Here is a 19,655-nt window from a genome sequence, read left to right as displayed (position 1 = left end):
GAAGGCTCTGTGTGACCTTGGTTCAAGTATAAACCTCATGCCACTTTCTATAATGGAGAAACTAGGGACCTTTGAGGTACAAGCTGCAAGAATCTCACTAGAGATGGCAGACAATTCAAGGAAATAGGCTTATGTACTTGTAGAGGATGTCTTAGTGAAGGTTGAAGGCTTTTACATCCCTGCTGATTTCATAATCCTAGACACTGGGAAGGATGAGGATGAATCCATTATTCTTGGAATACCCTTCCTAGCCACAGCAAATGCTGTGATTGATGTGGACAGAGGAGAGTTAGTCCTTCAATTGAATGAGGACTACCTTGTGTTCAAGGCTCAAGGATCTTCTTCTGTAACCATGGAGAGGAAGCATGAAAGGCTTCTCTTAATACAGAGTCAAACAGAGCCCCCACACTCAACTTCTAAGTTTGGTGTTGGGAGGCCACCATTAAGCTCTAAATCTCTGTGAAGCTCTCTAAGGGCTTACTGTCAAGCTGTTGACATTAAAGAAGCGCTTGTTGGGAGGCAACCCAATGTTATTTAATTATATTTATCTATATTCCATTGTTATTCTATGTTTTCTTTAGGTTGATGATCATGTGAAGTCATAAAAACAACTGCAGAATTAAAGCAAAATAAAAAACAGCATCAAAAATAGCACACCATGGAGGACAGTCTTACTGGCGTTTGAACGCCAGTAAGGATAGCAGAATGAGCGTTTAACGCCCAGCCTGGCAGCATTCTGGGCGTTAAACGCCAGAATGGGCAACACTCTGGGTGTTTAACGCCAGAAAAGGGTGTCTGGCACCTGGCTGGCGTTAAACGCCAGAAATGGCAGACAGACTGGCGTTTAACGCTAGGAAAGGTAGCAGAGCTGGCGTTTATCGCCAGAATTGGCACACAGAGGGCGTTTGAATGCCAGAATGGTGCAGGGAGCAGAATTCCTTGACACCTCAGTATTTGTGGACCCCACAGGATCCCCACCTACCCCACCTCTTTTTCTCTAATGTTCACACCTTTCCATAACACTCTTTCCCAAATATCCTTGACCAATCACATCAATACCTCTTCCCCAAACACCATTCACCTATCAAATCTTACCCTCTTCCCCATATTCTCTTCACCACTCACATCCATCTATCATAAAACCCACCCATTCTCACATGGATTCCCTCTCTCCCCTACCCTATAAATAGCCCTCCTCACTACCTTCACTTTTACACATCACAAACAATTCTTTCCCCCCTTGGCCGAAACCAACACTACCCTCTTTTCTTTCTTCTTTTGCTCGAGGACGAGCAAACCTTTTAAGTTTGGTGTGGAAAAAGCTCTGCTTTTCTATTTTTCCATAACCACTAATGGCACCTAAGACCGGAGAAACCTCTAGAAAGAGGAAAGGAAAGGCAATTGCTTCCACCTCCGAGACATGGGAGATGGAGAGATTCATCTCAAAGGTCCATCAAGACCACTTCTATGAAGTTGTGGCCAAGAAAAAAGTGATTCCCGAAGTCCCCTTCATGCTCAAAAAGGGTGAATATCCGAAGATCCGACGAGAGATTCAAAGAAGAGGTTGGAAAGCTATTACCAACCCAATCCAACAAGTCGGAATCTTAATGGTTCAAGAGTTCTATGCTAATGCATGGATCACTAAGAACCATAATCAAAGTATGAACCCGAACCCAAAGAATTGGCTCACAATGGTTCGGGGGAATTACTTGGATTTCAGTCCGGAAAATGTGAGGTTGGCATTTAACTTGCCAATGATGAGAGGAGATCCTCATCCTTTCACTAGAAGGGTCAACTTTGATCAAAGGTTGGACCAAGTCCTTAGGGACATTTGTGTGAAAGGAGCTCAATGGAAGAGAGACTCAAGAGGCAAGCCGGTTCAACTAAGAAGGCTTGACCTCAAACCTGTGGCTAGGGGATGGTTGGAGTTCATCCAGCGCTCTACTATTCCTACTAGCAACCAGTCTGAAGTTACAATAGACCGGGCTATCATGATCCACAGTATCATGAATGGAGAGAAAGTAGAAGTTTATGAGATCATACCTCTAGAACTCTACAAGGTGGAGGACAAGCCCTCTACTTTGGCATGGTTAGCCTTCCCTCATCTCATCTGTAACCTATGCAATTCAGCTGGAATTGTCATAGAGGAAGACATCCTCATTGAAGGAGACAAGCCCATCACTAAGAAAAGGATGGAGCAAATAAGAGAGCCCACTCATGGATCTCAACAAGAGCATGAGAAAATTCCTCATCAAGAAATCCATGAGATACCTCAAGTGATGCACTTTCCTCCACACAATTATTGGGAGCAAATTAACACCTCCTTAGAAGAACTGAGTTCTAACATGGGGCAACTAAGGATGGAGTACCAAGAGCACTCCATTATCCTCAATGAAATAAGATAGGACCAAAGAGCCATGAGGGAGGAGCAACAAAGGCAAGGAAGAGAGATAGAGGAGCTCAAGCACTCCATAAGATCTTCAAGAGGAAGAATTAGCCGCCATCATTAAGGTGGACCCGTTCTTTAATTTCCTTGTTCTTATTTTTTCTGTTTTTCGAATTCTATGCTTTATGTTTTGTCTATATTTGTGTCTTTATTACATGATCATTAGTGTCTAGTGTCTATGTCTTAAAGATATGAGTGTCCTATGAATCCTTCACCTTTCTTAAATGAAAAATGTTTTTATTTGCAAAAGAACAAGAAGTGCATGATTTCCAATTCTATCTTGAAATTAGTTTAATTATTTTGATGTGGTGGCAATACTTTTTGTTTTCTGAATGAATGCTTGAACAGTACATATTTTTGAATTTGTTGTTTATGAATGTTAAAATTGTTGGCTCTTGAAAGAATAATGAAAAAAGAGAAATGTTATTGATAATCTAAAAAATCATAAAATTGATTCTTGAAGCAAGAAAAAGCAGTGAAAGCAAAGCTTGCGAAAAAAATGGCAAAAAAATAAAGAAAAAAAGAGAAAGAAAAAGAAAAAGCAAGCAGAAAAAGCCAATAGCCCTTTAAACCAAAAGGCAAGGGTAAAAAGGATCCAAGGCTTTGAGCATTAATGGATAGGAGGGCCCAAAGGAATAAAATCCTGGCCTAAGCAGCTAAATCAAGCTGTCCCTAACCATGTGCTTGTGGCGTGAAGGTGTCAAGTGAAAAGCTTGAGACTGTGTGGTTAAAGTCATGGTCCAAAGCAAAAAGAGTGTGCTTAAGAGCTCTGGACATCTCTAACTGGGGACTCTAGCAAAGCTGAGTCAGAATCTGAAAAGGTTCACCCAGTTATGTGTCTGTGGCATTTATGTATCCGATGGTAATACTGGAAAACAAAATGCTTAGGGTCACGGCCAAGACTCATAAAGTAACTGTGTTCAAGAATCAACATACTAAACTAGGAGAATCAATAACACTATCTGAATTCTGAGTTCCTATGGATGCCAATCATTCTGAACTTCAAAGGATAAAGTGAGATGCCAAAACTGTTCAGAAGCAAAAAGGCTACTAGCCCCGCTCATCTAATTGGAACTAAGTTCATTGATGATTCCAAGGCATTTTGGCCAGTTTCACTGACCTTTTCTTTACTGTTGTTAGGGTAGTTTCATGCATTTCCTTAGGAAATAAGCTAGTTTTGGGTAGATATTCACTTACATCTTGATTCAAGCATACATTGTGCACTTTACATGATTTCATGAGGATTTTTGCATGAATTTAAGGACAAATTGGATGTTGCATTTCCCATGACTTGGACTAGAACTTTGATGCACTTTATTGCTTGATTTCAGGACAAGGGAAGCAAAGAAGAACCACATTAGTGGCTACGTTAGTTACACTAACGTTAACACTAACGTGGAATGGGAGTAACTTGCAAAGTTAATGAGAAAAGTGATTGCCAATAACGCTCTCGAAGCCATCATTGCCCATGTTAAGAGTCACGTTAACTAAGTTAACGTGAACTCTAACATGGAAGTAAAGAAATGAAGCCAACGTTAGTGACACTTAACATTATCACTAACGTTGGACCAAGATCATGAGTGGCCACGTTAGAGTCCACGTTAACTTAGTTAACGTGGCCTCTAACGTTAAGAAGAAAGGGGGGAAGCCAACGTTAGTGACACTCAACATTGTCACTAACGTTGGCCAAAGCACATTAAGCAACGTTAACTCCCATGTTAACCTAGTTAACGTGGAAGCTAACGTGAAGAAACAAAGTGGTCGACAACGTTAGTGACACCCAACATTGTCACTAACGTTGGAAGCACACAAGCCCCCAATAAGCCACGTTGACTTCCACGTTAACGTAGTTAACGTGGAAGCTAACGTGAAGAAGGAAGGTGATCGCCAACGTTAGTGACACCCAACATTATCACTAACGTTGGAAGGAGCCACACATGCCACCATGAGCCACGTTAACTCCCACGTTAACTTAGTTAACGTGGAAGCTAACGTGGATAAGGGAATGATGAGCCAACGTTAGTGACACTCAACTTTGTCACTAACGTTGGAAATGGCAAGCAAGGTGATGAGCGGATAATTTATACGCTTTTTAGCATTGTTTTTAGTATGTTTTTAGTAGAATCTAGTTACTTTTAGGGATATTTTTATTAGTTTTTATGTTAAATTCATATTTCTGGACTTTACTATGAGTTTGTGTATTTTTCTGTGATTTCAGGTATTTTCTGGCTGAAATTGAGGGACTTGAGCAAAAATCAGATTCAGAGGTTGAAGAAGGACTGCTGATGCTGTTGGATTCTGACCTCCCTGCACTCAAAGTAAATTTTCTGGAGCTACAGAACTCAAAATGGCGCGCTTCCAATTGCGTTGGAAAGTAGACATCCAGGGCTTTCCAGAAATGTATAATAGTTTATACTTTGAACGCGTTTAGACGACGTAAAATGGCATTGAACGCCAGTTCTACGCTGCTGTCTAGAGTTAAACGCCAGAAACAAGTCACAAACCAGAGTTGAACGCCAGAAATACGTTACAACCTGGCGTTCAACTCCAGAAAGAGCCTCTGCACGTGTAACATTCAAGCTCAGCCCAAGCACACACCAAGTGGGCCCCGGAAGTGGATTTATGCATCAATTACTTACTTCTGTAAACCCTAGTAACTAGTTTAGTATAAATAGGACTTTTTACTATTGTATTGGACATCTTTGGACGCCTAGTTCTTAGATCATGGGGGCTGGCCATTCGGCCATGCCTGGACCTTTCACTTATGTATTTTCAACGGTAGAGTTTCTACACTCCATAGATTAAGGTGTGGAGCTCTACTGTTCCTCATAAATTAATGCAAAGTACTACTGTTTTTCTATTCAATTCAACTTATTCCGCTTCTAAGATATTCATTCGCACTTCAACCTGAATGTGATGAACGTGACAATCATCATCATTCCCTATGAACGCGTGCCTGACAACCACTTCCGTTCTACCTCAGATTGAATGAGTATCTCTTGGATCTCTTAATCAGAATCTTCGTGGTGTAAGCTAGATTGATGGTGGCATTCATGAGAATCCGGAAAGTCTAAACCTTGTCTGTGGTATTCCGAGTAGGACTCTGGGATTGAATGACTGTGACGACCTTCAAACTCGCGAGTACTGGGCGTAGTGACAGACGCAAAAGGAGGGTGAATCCTATTCCAATATGATCGAGAACCTCAGATGATTAGCCGTGCTGTGACAGAGCATTTGGACCATTTTCACAAGAGGATAGGATGCAGCCATTGGCAAGGGTGACGCCTCCAGACGATTAGCCATGCAGTGACAGCACATCGGACCATTTTCCAGAGAGGATCAAAAGTAGCCATTGACAACGATGATGTCCTTACATAAAGCCAGCCATAGAAAGGGGTAAGACTGATTGGATGAAGATAGCATGAAAGCAGAGGTTTAGAGGGACGAAAGCATCTCCATGCATTCATCTAAAATTCTCACCAAGGATTTACATAAGTATTTCTATCCCTATTTTATTATTAATATTCGAAAACTCCATAACCATTCTATATCCGCCTGACTGAGATTTACAAGATGACCATAGCTTGCTTCATACCAACAATCTCCGTGGGATCGACCCTTACTCGCGTAAGGTTTATTACTTGGACGACCCAGTGCACTTGCTGGTTAGTTGTGCGAAGTTGTGATAAAAAGTTGAGATTACAATTGAGCGTACCATGTTGATGGCACCATTGATGATCATAATTTCGTGCACCAAGTTTTTGGCGCCGTTGCCGGGGATTGTTCGAGTTTGGACAACTGACGGTTCATATTGTTGCTCAGATTAGGTAATTTTCTTTTTGTTTTATTTTCAAAATTTTTTTTTTAAAAAAAAATCTTTCAAAAATTTCTCCTTTGTTTTCGAAAAAATTTTAAAATAAAAATGTTTTCAAAAATATATTTTTCTTCAGAATTTTTAAGAATGAATTCTAGTGTTTCATGAAGCACGTTGAAGCCTGGCTGGCTGTAAAGCCATGTCTAATTCTTCTGGATAGGGAATGCCAGGCGTGTCATGATCTTCAAGTTGTTCTTGGTAAGTCTTCTTGTTTGATCTTGATGTTTTCATGTTTTGTGTCTTTTCTTGTTTTTCATATGCATTCTTGCATTCATAGTGTCTATACATGAAAAATTTTAAGTTTGGTGTCTTGCATGTTTTTTTTGCATTAAAAATTTTTCAAAAATAAGTTCTTGATGTTCATCTTGACATTCAAAGTGTTCTTGGTGTTCATCTTGACATTCATAGCATTCTTGCATGCATTCATTGTGTTGATCCAAAATCTTCATGCATTGCATCATTTTCATGTTTTTCTCTCTCATCATTAAAAATTCAAAAATAAAAAAAATATCTTTCCCTTTTTCTCTCATAAATTCGAAAATTAGATTTGACTTTTTCAAAAATTTTTAAAATCTAGTTGTTTTTATGAGTCAAATCAAAATTTCATTTTAAAAATCTCATCTTTTTTTCAAAATCTTTTTCAAAAATCAAATCTTTTTCAAAAATCAAATCTTTTTCATTTTTTCTTATTTATTTTCGAAAATTATAAAAATATTTTTCAAAAGCCTTTTTCTTATCTTTATCTCTTAATTTTCGAAAATAATATCACCAATTAATGTTTTGATTTAAAAATTTCAAGTTTGTTACTTGCTTGTTAAGAAAGATTCAAACTTTAAGTTCTAGAATCATATCCTGTGATTTCTTGTGAATCAAGTCATTAATTGTGATTTTAAAAATAAAATCTTTTTCAAAACTAATTTCAATCATATCTTTTCAAAAATATCTTCTTATCTTATCTTTTTCAAAAATTTGATTTCAAAATATCTTTTCTAACTTCCTAACTTCTTATCTTTTCAAAATTTGTTTCAACTAACTAACTAACTTCTTGTTTGTTTCTTATCTTTTTCAAAACTACCTAACTAACTCTCTCTCTCTCTAATTTTCGAAAATATCTTCCCTCTTTTTCAAAATTTCTTTTTAATTAACTAATTATTTTAATTTTTGATTTTAATTTTCGAAAACTAACTTTTTTTCAAAAACTATTTTTGAACATCACTAACCCTTTTTTCAAAAATAATTTTCGAAAATCCTTCTCCCTCATCTCCTTCTAATTATTTATTCATCTACTAACACTTCTCTTCATCTCACATCAATGCTCCTATCCTTACCCTTGTGTTTGGATTTTTCATTCTTCTTCACCCCTATTCCTTTTCTTCTTCCACTAACAATAAGGAACCTCTTTACTGTGACATAGAGGATTCCTCTTCTTTTCTTGTTATCTTCTCTTTCTTATGAGCAGAAATAAGGAAAAAGGCATTCTTGTTGAAGCTGATCCAGAACCTGAAAGGACTCTGAAGAGGAAACTAAGAGAAGCTAAATTACAACAATTCAGAGACAACCTTATTGAAAATTTTGAACAGGAAGAGGAGATGGCAGCCGAAAATAATAATAATGCAAGGAGAATGCTTGGTGACTTTACTGCACCTAATTCCAATTTACATGGAAGAAGCATCTCCATTCCTGCCATTGGAGCAAACAACTTTGAGGAAAGCCCAGTAAAGGGCCCAAATAGAGGAACACGACCCATATCCAAAGGCAGTCCAAGCCTATAGAGATAAAGGCGGTTCCCTTGAAGATAAGCTGACCTCACCCAAAGATAAGATAAGATAAGATAAGATAACTAACTTATCTTACATAAGAAGGTCAGCCCACGACCATTATAAATACACTGGAGCACCCAGGTATAACTTATACTCTGATTCTACCAAAAAACTGCTTAATACCCTTGCTAACTTAAGCATCGGAGTCCCTTGCAGGTACCCCCCATCCTCCGGTGGCGAATGATCAGCAGTGCAGCCAGTCTAACAAGTCGGACACGACAGCTCCGGCCGCCACTCACCAGCCGGACACGTCAGCACCGACCAGTACAGAAGATCTCGACCGAGATCGACCTCCAGTTTCAGGTAACCCTCGGAACATTGGCGCCGTTGTCGAGGACTTGGAAGTCATCCCATCACCATGGCGGATAACTGACGAACGAACTCTCGACGGTTTAGAATTTATCTAATGGAGTCTCGTTGTGAAGTATAGTTTCCAAACCAATCAAGAATCCTTTTATACAAAAATTTTGGTTGTCACAAGTAACAAACCCCAAATAAGAATTAACCGAAGTATTTGGACTCCGGGTCGTCTCACGAAGAGTTGCAATGAAATGATCAATTATTGGCTATGAAGAACAAGGGGGTGTTTGGTTGATTAGAGGGGCAATAAAATAAAAAGACAAGAAAAGTAAATTGAGCAAGTAATTAAAGAAAGCAAGTAATAAAGAAAGACATTCATGGCAAGGATTGAGATCATAGGCTTTCCATCCTAGTCATGCAATGATTAATTCATCTTATTTAGTTAACTCACACATCGGGAGAATGTCAAACAAGACTAATTAATCATGTCACAATTATAAACAAGAATTTATCTCATTACGTCAACTCCAACAAATAGGGAGAAAGTCTAACGAGACTAGCTAATCTCAATCCAAAAGTCCTAACCAACTTACTAATTAAATTAGCAAAAGATTAGCGTCAATGGAAACAATATTCCATAAGTCCTAATCAACTCACTAATTAAACTAGCAAAAGATTAGCGTCAATGGAAATAATATTAGCTAACAACTCTAGATCACCAACATGAGTTGGGTTTTCATGACTCAAGATTGCCCAATTACTCTTTCCAAGCCAAGAATGCTCAAAATTTACTCTAAAGACCAACCAAGCATTTTATCAAACACTTGGAAGGCATAAAAGGAAAGCATAATAAATGACAAGAAATAGTAAAATCTACCAACTACAAATTGCAAGAAAAGTAAATCAACAACTCAAATCATCAATAAAGAAACATCAAACATTAAATTGCATTAAAAGTAAATCAAATCCAACAATTGTTCATAAACATAAAAGAAACAAAATAAAGGAAATGACAAGTAAAACTAGAAGAGTAGAGATGTAATAACACGAAATTAAAAGGAGAAACTAAATCAAAGCAAGAATTAAAACTTGGATCCAAGAAGAATTAACTAAAACTACCCTAAAATCTAGAGAGAGGAGAGAGCCTCTCTCTCTAGAATTCTACCCTAAAACATGATGAAAACTAAACTATGACTACTTCTCCATTCCCCCTTCAATCCTTGGGTTCAATAGCATTAGAAATGGGTTGGATTAGGTCCAAAATGAGCTGCAAAATCGCTGGGGACGATTTCATTAAAGTGGGCCACGGACAGCATCGGCGCGCGTGCGCAAAGTACGCGTGCGTGCCCCTGAACGCGAAGCAACATATGGCAAAATTTATGTCATTTCGAAGCCCCGGATGTTAGCTTTCCAACGCAACTAGAACCGCCTCATTTGGACCTCTGTAGCTCAAGTTATGGTCGATTGAGTGCAAAGAGGTCGGACTTGACAGCTTTACGGTTCCTTCATTTCTTCATGAGTTCTCCCACTTTACATGCTTTTCTCCTCATTTTTTTCCATCCGATACTTGCCTTATGAACATAAAATTACTCAACAAACATATCAAGGCATCAAATGGAATTAAAGTGAATTAAAATCATCAATTTTAGGGCCTAAAAAGCATGTTTTCACATTTAAGCACAAATCAAGGGAGAATTACAAAACCATGCTATTTCATTGAATAAATGTGGAAAAAGGTGAATAAATCCCCCAAAATAAGCACAAAATAAACCACGCAATCGGGGTTTATCAAATCTCCCCACACTTAAACTAAGCATATCCTCATGCTAAAATCAAGAGAGAACAAAGGGTATCAACATTTATTCAATGTAAATAAACTATATGCATGCAACTAAATGCAATATGATTCTACCTACTTGGTTAAAAGTAAATCAATCTCCAAGAGTATGTATGAGCAAGTAGGGCAAAGGTCATATGACGATTCATGAATCCTACCAATTCAAATACCAAAATAGAGCACAAATAGACTTGCAAGAAGAAAAGCTCATGAAAGCCGGGAACAAGAAATTGAGCATCGAACCCTCACCGGATGTGTTTCCGCTCTAGTCGCTCAAGTGTATAGGGTCGATCACTCAATTCTCTTCTACTCATGCTTTCCATGATTTGTTTTTCATCTAACAATCAACAATTATTCAATGCATGCATACATTCATCATGAGGACTTATTCATAGGTTGTAATGGAGCTAGGTAAAGGTAGGGATGTATATGGTCAAGTGAGCTTGAAATTTGAATCATTGATTAACCTAAGCTCTCACCAAACACATATGACAACCTATACAATTCTAATACACAACCTAACTACCCATGATTCCCACTTTTTCACATACTCATGCATCCTTTTTAATTCACATTCCATATGCATTGGTTTTTATTGAAATTTGCTTTGGGGCATTTTTGTCCCCTTTTTATTTCTTTTTCTTTTTTTTTGTTTTCTCATATATATTTTTTTTTCTTCAAACTAAAATATATACAAAGATGTCAATGCATATGGTTTTACATATTTAATGCATAAGCATGTACCCAATCCCATGATTTTCAACAAAAATACAAAATACACTTTTACCTCAACTAATGTCCCAAGTTTCCCATACCCAAATGATACACACCCTCACTAGCCTAAGCTAATCAAAGATCTAAATTAAGGACATTTATTGTTTTTCACTTAGGGGTAATAATGTGCTATAATTAAGAACAAAAGGGATTAAATAGGCTCAAATTTGGCTAACAATGGTTGATGAAAGGTAGGTTATTTGGGTAAGTGAGCTAAATGAAATAATGGCCTCAATCATTCAAATGCATATATATATGGAATAATGGACATATAGAATCAAACAAATCAAAGATTACAATCATAGAAAGAGAACAATGCACACAAGAATGAAAATAAGTGGTTATATGATGTAACCACACAATTAGGCTCAAAACTTACATGCTTGTGTTCTTAGCTCAAAAACCATGTTCCAAAATAAATTCTTCAAGCAAGTTTGTCACAAAAAAAAAATTTTCAAATTGGTAGGGTGCCCTAAAATAATTTTTCTTGGAAAAGAAATCATCACCCTAACCAAGTAGTCCTAACATAAAAAAAATGCTCAAATATGTACAAATTTTAACTATCATGCAACCTATCATGCAGTGCAACAACTAACTAGCAAAGGAAATCAAGAATTGGTGTTGAAAGAAAGAAATTGTTACCCATGGAGATCGGTCGGACGACCTCCCCACACTTAGAAATTTGCACCGTCCTCGGTGCATGCAAAGGAGAGAAAGGTGGACAGGTTGCTACAATTGATGAGTTCTTTCAAAAGGTTGTGCGGATGGACTTGTTTATTGCCCCATTTAGAAGTCTTTCCAATCCTTACCTTCTTGGTGCCCAACCTAAAAGGAAAGAAAAAGAAAGATAATTACGCCTACAATAAAGATAGCAAAGCAGGTATAACATAGGCGGGGGCTAATGCCAAATAGAATAGGGTTATCACTACATGTTAGCTACGCATGTGAGTGAGAAAGCAATATAGGCAAAGGGCATATCAACTAATACTTGATGCAAGAACAAGTAAACGCATGAAGAGCATTCAAAAGCATCAAGTTCAACTAGAAAGAGTGGGTCATGAAAGATATGTAAGCTCATATCAATGCACAAAGGATACAAGGATCATCAAGGGTTAAGCATTGAATTAGAAATTTCATTACCCATCAATATCAAACAAGTCTAGAAGCACCAAGATTAACCAAGAATTTCTCAACAATTGAGTAAGAGAACTCAACACCATTATTAAAATAAGAAACTTAGAAAATAAAATAAGAACAAGCTATAAAAACAAAATTAAAATGCAATAAATGAAAGTAAGCAAATGCAATAAAAGAAATTGGAAGAGAAGAGAAAGAAAAAAAATTTTTTTTAAAAATTTTTTTTATTTTATTTATATATATATTTTATTTTTTTATTTTTTTATTTATTTTTTTATTTATTTTTTGTTTTTTAAAAAAAATTTAAGAGAGCAAGAAAAAGAAAAAGAAGAAAAAAATAGAAAGAAAGAAGAAGAGAAGAATAAAGAAGGAGAAAGAGAAAGGAGGAAAACAGGGTGTAAATCCGTGCATATGCGCCATGCGTGCTTAAGCACGGATGCAGCAGGTACAATCCACGCGCGCGCGCCATGCGTGCTTGGGCGCGGATGCGACAGGGACAATCGGCGCGCGCGCGCCATGCGTGCTTACGCGCGGATCGCCTGGCACAAAGTAGGCATAAAGTGGGCACAACTCTCTGGTTTTTGTACCAAGAGTGTGATATGCACCACCCGCGCGCGCGCGCACTGCGCGCTTGGGCGCCGATTCCCTTTTTTTTTTTTTAAAGCACAAACACAGAATTTAATACTCTCCTAATCTATAAACATTCTAAAGCAAGCAAAATTCAAATTTAACAACGAATCTTTTTGGTTTTTTTTTTTGAAAAATTTTCAAATACACTAAAAACAAAACTTATACTACAAGCAAAATGTAATCTAACTACAACTATTCTAAGCAAAGCATGAATGCAATAAACAACCTACCAACAAAAGCAAAATGCATAAGAGTATATAAAATAAGAAAAACTACCTACAATGGCAACTCCAATCACTTATTGACCAAATCTAAAAGAGAGTGGAAAGAGTTTACCATGGTGGGGTGTCTCCCACCTAGCACTTTTAGTTTAAGTCCTTAAGTTGGACATTTGGGAAGCTCCTTGTTATGGTGGCTTGTGCTTGAATTCATCTTGAAACTTCCACCAATGCTTGGTTTTCCATTGTGCTCCAAAATTTCCAATGAGTTGCAACAAGTCTTGATGGAGTCCTTCACAAGCTAAGGGTTCCCAAAATTGATCCTCATATATACCCGGATCCCAAATCTTGTTTCTATACCCATCTTCAAGTTGATCATCATAATTCCAATTGGGTGAGAAGTGATCCGAATTCTCAAGTGAACACCAAAGCATTCTTCTAGACCCTTTTAGTTGAGAATTATACCAACCATTGTACTTGAACTTTGAATTTCCAACCATAAAGAACCTTGATTGATATTTCCACCCACTACTCAATTTTCTTTTGTTCTTAACCCCACAAAGAGCTCTAAGTTGCCCATCCGTCTCAAGAAAACCATATTCAAGTGAGAAATTAAAGCTTAGGGATAAGAGTTTTACCCACTTGAATGTTGTATTGGATGGTGACTTAGGAAGGGATGTCTCCAATGATCTTGCAAGCTCCACTCCCTTGTATTCTTCCTTGATTACCTCCACCTCTTCATAAGCTTCTTCAATTTCAACCTCTTCCTCTTGGTAGCTCTCTTCCAATTCAATCTCTTCTTCATTGCTCACCAAGGGCATGAGAGGTGACGTATCTTCTTCCTTACCCTCTATGTCAAACCCAATTGGAGAGGATTCAATTGTTCATAAGAATTCTTCAATGATTGAATCCATCTCTTGGTCGGCCTCTTCAAAGGCTTCAACTACTTCTTCCGGCTCAATTGTCTTAACTTCCTCCCCTTGTGACAATTCTGGCTTCAGCCTCTCTTATTCACATTGGAGCTCTAAACTCACTCCCTCACTATGCTCCTTAATTGCCTCTCCACATTTGTCAATGGGAGTGCCTTGGTTGCTTAGGCTTAGTTGGGAGGAGGCCATATTGCTAACGGCTTCCACTAGGATAGCCATCTTGGCTCCTAGCTCCTTAAACTTCTTTTCATTCTCCTCATGTTGCCTTAAGATATGATATTCAAGATCTCTCAATTCTTGCATAGGGACTTCATCGGGAGGTGATGGTGGAAGAGAAGGTTCATTGTTTGGGAGAAAAGTTTCAAGATCTTCCAATTCTTCATCATTCATTATATGCTCAGGAGGTTGCGCATTATCCTCCTCAACACCAAATTCAAGCTCATTGGAAGAAGGTTCAATAACTTCCATAAAATCATCAACAATGCTACTCGGTGTGGAAGTGCTCTTAAGTTTGAAATCCACCTCTTGTTCAACTTCCTCTAACTCTTCAACCACTTCTTCTTCTTCAACAATCTCTCCCTCCTCCACTTGTTGTAAGACATACCCCATCTCCTTGTCCTCATGTTGAGATTCTAAAATCTCCTTCATGCTCCTTTCTTCGGTTGATTTCTCACACTCATCCGTGGAGATGCTTTGCTTGTTGCATGAGTCCCATGAGTCCAAGTTGGCTTTAATTTTGGCAAGGTTAGCCTCAATAGCTTCATAATTCCTCCTTTGGGCTTCCTCTTGCTCCTTTTGACAGATTATTGCTTGAAGCCGATCCATTTCTTCCTTGAGATGATCCATTGACTCTTGGATGGATGGATATGGGTGTTCTTCCTTGGAGGGTTGTGGTGGAAAGGAAAATTCATTATGTGGTTGAAAGTTATCATATATAGGAGGTGATTCATCTTGGTAAGGGTAGTGAGGTGGTGGTTCTTGAGGGTATTGGTGGTGGAATTGGGGTGGTTCTTCATATGGTTCATATGGATCATAAGGTGGTTGGTATGGTGGATATGGGTTGGGGTCATATGGAGGTGGTTGGTGAAAAGGGGCTTGTGAGTAAGGTGGTTCAAAATTATGTTGAGGAGGTGGTTCATAGGCATGTGGTGGTAGTTGTTGACAATCACAATAAGGGTCATCACATCCATTAGATTGATATGCATTAGGATGAGAGTTATACCCATAAGAATCCGGAGGGGGTTGTTGCCAAGAAGGTTGATCAATCCCTTAAGGCTCCTCCCATCTTTGATTGTTCCATCCTTGATGCACATCCTCATTGTAGCTCCCATTTCCTACAACATAATTTGAACCAAACTCATAGCCAAAGTGATGAGAATTCATAATAGCAAACAAAAACAAAAACTAACAAAAATATGCAACAAGGTCCTAAGCCTAACAAAAACTAACAAATAAGCAAAAGGCAAACATATTCACATATTCACAATAGCCAACAATATAACACCATTGCAACTCCCCGGCAACGGCGCCATTTTGACGAACGAACTCTCGACGGTTTAGAATTTATCTAATGGAGTCTCGTTGTGAAGTATAGTTTCCAAACCAATCAAGAATCCTTTCATACAAAAATTTTGGTTGTCACAAGTAACAAACCCCAAATAAGAATTAACCGAAGTATTTAGACTCCGAGTCATCTCACGAAGAGTTGCAATGAAATGATCAATTATTGGCTATGAAGAACAAGTGGGTGTTTGGTTGATTAGAGGGGCAATAAAATAAAAAGACAAGAAAAGTAAATTGAGCAAGTAATTAAAGAAAGCAAGTAATAAAGAGAGACATTCATGGCAAGGATTGAGATCATAGGCTTTCCATCCTAGTCATGCAATGATTAATTCATCTTATTTAGTTAACTCACACATCGGGAGAATGTCAAACAAGACTAATTAATCATGTCACAATTATAAACAAGAATTTATCTCATTACGTCAACTCCAACAAATAGGGAGAAAGTCTAACGAGACTAGCTAATCTCAATCCAAAAGTCCTAACCAACTTACTAATTAAATTAGCAAAAGATTAGCGTCAATGGAAACAATATTCCATAAGTCCTAATCAACTCACTAATTAAACTAGCAAAAGATTAGCGTCAATGGAAACAATATTAGCTAACAACTCTAGATCACCAACATGAGTTGGGTTTTCATGACTCAAGATTGCCCAATTACTCTTTCCAAGCCAAGAATGCTCAAAATCTACTCTAAAGACCAACCAAGCATTTTATCAAACACTTGGAAGGCATAAAAGGAAAGCATAATAAATGACAAGAAATAGTAAAATCTACCAACTACAAATTGCAAGAAAAGTAAATCAACAACTCAAATCATCAATAAAGAAACATCAAACATTAAATTGCATTAAAAGTTAATCAAATCCAACAATTGTTCATAAACATAAAAGAAACAAAATAAAAGAAAATGACAAGTAAAACTAGAAGAGTAGAGATGTAATAACAAGAAATTAAAAGGAGAAACTAAATCAAAGAAAGAATTAAAACTTGGATCCAAGATGAATTAACTAAAACTACCCTAAAATCTAGAGAGAGGAGAGAGCCTCTCTCTCTAGAATTCTACCCTAAAACATGATGAAAACTAAACTATGACTACTTCTCCATTCCCCCTTCAATCCTTGAGTTCAATAGCATCAGAAATGGGTTGGATTGGGCCCAAAATGAGCTGCAAAATCGTTGGGGGCGATTTCATTAAAGTGGGCCACGGACAGCATCGGCACGCGCGCGCAAAGTGCACATGCGCGCCCCTGAACGTGAAGCAACATATGGCAGAATTTATATCATTTAGAAGCCTCAGATGTTAGCTTTCCAACGCAACTGAAACCGCCTCATTTGGACCTCTGTAGCTCAAGTTATGGTCGATTGAGTGCAAAGAGGTCGGACTTGACAGCTTTACAGTTCCTTCATTTCTTCATGAGTTCTCCCACTTTACATGCTTTTCTCCTCATTTTTTTTCATCCGATACTTGCCTTATGAACATGAAATTACTCAACAAACATATCAAGGCATCAAATGGAATTAAAGTGAATTAAAATCATCAATTTTAGGGCCTAAAAATCATGTTTTCACATTTAAGCACAAATCAAGGGAGAATTACAAAACCATGCTATTTCATTGAATAAATGTGGGAAAAGGTGAATAAATCCCCTAAAATAAGCACAAAATAAACCACGAATCGGGGTTTATCAATAACCATGACAACGACCACGATTCAGATCTAGAGGACAGAACACCACACAAAAATGCGGACACTATACTAAAAGATACCCCGGAATCTAACAGGGACAAAAACTCATCAAATCCGGGAGTGATAGAAGCGCTTCAAGATCGTTTAAAGCAAGTTGAAAAAGAAAGCTAGCATCAACGAGAAGTTTGGAAGGATCTACAAAAGGAGGTAAGGCGACGCCGAGAATTAGAAGATAAACTTCTAAAACTCGAAGCCGATCTCAAAGCCAAAGCTACTCGGTCCACTCCTGAGGACAACTCTCGCAAGGATCAAGATCCATTCACTAGGGAGATCATGAAGACCAAAATCCCTAAAGACTTCAAACTTCCGGATATGGCTTTGTACGATGGCAGTACCTATCCCAACCATCACCTCAGCAATTTCAGAAGTAGAATGTACCTCACCGACGCCTCAGATGCAGTTCGCTGCAAAGCCTTTCCAACAACTCTTACAAAGACAGCAATTAGATGGTTCGACAATCTACCTCCGAGGTCCATCTCAAGCTTTGACGACTTAGCCAAAAAGTTCCTGGCCAGATTCTCCATCCAAAAAGATAAGGCTAAGCACGCCTCCAGTCTATTAGGAATCAAGCAAGGAGATAGGGAAAGTCTTCGCAACTACATGGAAAGATTCAACAAAACATGCCTAGACATACAAAGCCTACCAACAGAGGCCGCCATCATGGGCCTCATCAATGGTCTACGAGAGGGACCTTTTAGCCAATCTATATCAAAGAAATACCCACATCTCTGAATGAAGTGCAAGAACGAGCGGAGAAATACATCAACATGGAAGAAAATTCTCGACTAGGAGAAACCTCAAAATCCAGATTCACCTACCCCCTCCCTCCGAGACAAGGATAAAGAGTCCAAAAAGAAGGAAGATCGACATGGAGAAAAAAATAAAAAATATCATAATTATACCCCTATTCGGGTGTCCCTTGTGGATGTCTACAAAGAAGTCTGCCACACAGAAAAAATACCCCCTGCTCGACCACTCAAAGGCAAAAAAGGAGGAGGAAACCGGAAAGAATATTGTGAATACCATCGAGTCCGTGGGCATTCCACCAATGAATATTTTGACTTAAAAAATGTCATAGAAAATTAGTAAGAGAGGGAAAACTAGATTGGTATCTGGCCACCCGGGACGATGAGCAAAGAAAAAGGAGAAGGGACGAGGATGTTGGACGAACCAAGCGATCACCTCGTACACCAGAAAGACATGTCCATATGATACACGGAGGGTTTGCAGGAGGAGGAATCTCCAAATCATCTCGCAAAAGATATCTCAAAGAAGTATATCATGTCGAGGGAAAGGAGGAAGCGCCCGACATCCCTGCAATTACGTTTACCAAAGAAGATGCATCTGGTGTCATCTCGGGACACGACGATCCCATGGTCATCACCATTATACTGGCAAATACAAATCTCCACCGCACACTGATAGACCAAGGGAGCTCCGCCGACATGTTATTCAAAACTGCCTTCGATAAGCTCGGCTTAGAAGAAAAATAGCTTAGAGCATATCCAAACAGCTTGTTCGGACTGAGAGACACACCAGTGCAACCACTGGGATACATCTCACTACACACAACCTTCGGAAAAGGAAACCAATCCAGAACATTCAAGATAGACTACATCGTGGTCGACGTGAGTTCAGCCTACAATGCCTTAATAGGTCGGACAACATTAAATCAACTCGGCGCAATAGTCTCAACTCCACATCAATGCATGAAATTCCCAACTACAGAAGGGGTACCTACGGTAAAAGCAGATCAGAAGATGGCGCGCCCCTGTTACAACGAAAATCTAAACCTCAGAAGCAGAGGAGAAGAATCCACACAATCGAACTTGGTGGAGTTCAGATGCGAGAAGAACTCCGTCCACAACCTGAAGGTGAAGTAGAGAAAGTCCAGATCGGAGACATCCCGGACAAAACAACCAATATTTGCACGATTCTAGGAGGAGACTTAAAAGAATCACTCGTAGAGTTCTTACGAGATAACGTCGATTTCTTTGCATGGAAAGCTGCAGACATGCTAGGCATAGACCCCAAACTAATGTGCCACAAGTTGGCGGCCTACCCAGGATCTCGGCCAGTACAGCAGAGACGAAGAAAACTTGGGCCAGAATGATCCCAAGCTGTGGAAGAGCAGGTACAAGCCCTACTAGAGGCAGGATTCATAAGAGAAGTCAAGTACCCACTATGGCTAGCTAACATCGTCTTGGTGAAAAATTCAAATGGGAAGTGGCGAATGTGCACCGACTACACTGATCTCAACAAAGCCTGCCCAAAAGATCCCTATCCACTCCCAAGTATCGACGCTCTGGTGGATGCCTCCTCCGGATATAAATACCTCTCGTTTATGGACGCATATTCCAATGTATCCACCGGACC

This window comes from Arachis hypogaea, chromosome 18 (genome assembly GCF_003086295.3).
Source record: "Arachis hypogaea cultivar Tifrunner chromosome 18, arahy.Tifrunner.gnm2.J5K5, whole genome shotgun sequence".
Classification (NCBI taxonomy): Eukaryota; Viridiplantae; Streptophyta; class Magnoliopsida; order Fabales; family Fabaceae; genus Arachis; species Arachis hypogaea.
Note: the sequence above shows the minus strand (reverse complement) of the source record.